Raw genomic sequence first — 1,885 nt, 5'->3', positions numbered from 1 at the left:
TCTGTCCCAGATCCACCATTTGGCCCAAGGCTGGGCAGCCCCTGTGTCCACAAGACCTGTGTGACCTCACAGTGCCCATCCCTGGGGCATGCAGAGTGCCCACCCCTGCGAGGTGCAGTGAAGACAGTAGGAGCAGCAGGGGCCTGGCTTCCTGAGGACAGGCTGGGCTGCTAGAGGAAGAAAGGAACCCCCACCCACTCCATCCACCCACGAGCCTGAAGGAAGAGGGCCAGCTGTTGGGTCCACATGGAAACCAGAGACCTGCTCATTCTGCCAGCTCTTCACCTCCTGGAAGAGTCCAGCCGACATCATTGTATCCCGTGACCAAGGCCTCCTTCCCCAAACAGTCCCCACTTGCCCCTGCAGCTCACACCCCACGCTTCCTGTCAAGCTGGACAAGACAGACCGTTATTTCTCAGGGAACCTTAAGTGAAAAACTTCCCAAAGCACATCCTGCCTTGTCCCTCCCCACCTCACCTCCCCTCCTTCCAGATCTCCAGCCTCCACTCACCTCCTTGAGCAGCTTCCTGCTCTCCCGCTGGCTTGTTTTCATCAACTTTTTAAGTTTTGTCCAGTTCTTCCTGAGGAGGGAAAAAAGGAAAGAGACACTGTGGAGTGGTTTGAGGGTAAATCCCTTTTGTTTGAAAACCCAGAAGATCCAGACAGCCTGGATGAGCCTTTTCACTGTGTCCTCTGAGCCCTGAGGTGTCTGGGACTGGGGAGGGGGCTCTCTTATTGTCACCTGGGGCCTCCATTCTCTTATCTTCTCAGCAGATGTGTTTTAAACAGTCTTAATTACATGTGGACAGAGAGTTCTTTTGTTGAAAACACTTGAAAATCTTCAATTTGGCTCAAGCCAGGATCTGTCACTTAGGGAAACTGATTCCTGAAGCAGAACCACTGGCCTAAGTTTTCAGAAAGACTCCAAGCCTCCAACCAGGTCAGACCCTATCGCCAGGGTTTGCTGTCTCCCAGGAGGTCCCAACTGACTGAAGGGCAATGCTAGCCCTGTGGGGGGTGTCTGGTCCACCCAGGTGGTGCTCAAATGGACAGAGGCCTACCCACCTGGACACCCAGCTCCATGTCTCTTTTAAACGCTGAATGGAGGGGACCTGCAGAGCCCAGAGGATCGCATGGAGTGAGGAAAGGATCCTCAGGCCCTGGCATTCCTGGGGAAAGGAAGAGAATGAGCTGTGAGGGGGAACTGGAGCCCTGCTTCCTCTGGCTTCTGTCACCTCATTGACGTCTCCTGTCCTGGATGAGACAGTAACTCAGGGAATCCGGGAAAGGCACAGCTGGAAACTGATGAAGAATACTTCCAGGGAGGAGGATTTTAGCTCAAGGTAAGGAAGGAGCCCAGGAAGGGGTGAGATTCCCACCACTGGGACCAGGAGTCAGGTCATCGAGGCACTGGCAGGAGGGGCCTAATAATTTTGCAAAGACTCAGACCACAGACTTCAAACATGAGAGCTGAGAAAGGAGAAGGGGCAGTTCCCCTGACTCCAGAGAGGAGCTCTCAGGAACTCCCACATCTTACCTTGGCCACCTGGATCCAGAGCTCCACCACCCTGGCCCTCTCCTAGGCTGTCATGCTCAGATCCCCAATGCAAGTGGTGATGACACATTCGACCACTCTGTTAAAGCGGGTCGTGGTGGCATGGATGGTGCGTGTCAGGTGTTCATTACCCCTGTTGTCACACTGGGACCAGATGGAGTCCAGGAAGTTGTGGGGCATCACTTTCTTGAAGAGCTCCTGGGGAGGACAGGGCATGTCACCCAGCCCTGCCACAGCCCAGCTCAGCGTCCGCAGCCCCCAGTCCCAGGCCGGGTCAGTGGTGAGAGCTAGAGCTCAGGAAGCTGAGAATGTGGCTTGAGGCTTGTGGGA

At 55.0% G+C, this 1,885-nt stretch overlaps 1 long non-coding RNA gene across 1 annotated transcript; it reads right to left on the bottom strand.

Annotated features, from left to right (window-relative positions):
* Positions 1 to 272: 272 nt before the first annotated feature.
* Positions 273 to 1,585, bottom strand: LOC131402545 (uncharacterized). The gene is made up of 3 exons (XR_009218760.1): positions 1,538 to 1,585; positions 512 to 581; positions 273 to 288 (listed from the first exon to the last, which is right to left on the bottom strand). It is a non-coding gene; the product is annotated as an uncharacterized LOC131402545 (long non-coding RNA).
* Between the last annotated feature and the right edge of the window lie 300 nt (positions 1,586 to 1,885).

The sequence above is a fragment of the Diceros bicornis genome, unplaced genomic scaffold (assembly GCF_020826845.1).
Source record: "Diceros bicornis minor isolate mBicDic1 unplaced genomic scaffold, mDicBic1.mat.cur scaffold_145_ctg1, whole genome shotgun sequence".
NCBI classification, from domain to species: domain Eukaryota; kingdom Metazoa; phylum Chordata; class Mammalia; order Perissodactyla; family Rhinocerotidae; genus Diceros; species Diceros bicornis.
This window is presented reverse-complemented; position numbering and strand designations above follow the sequence as displayed.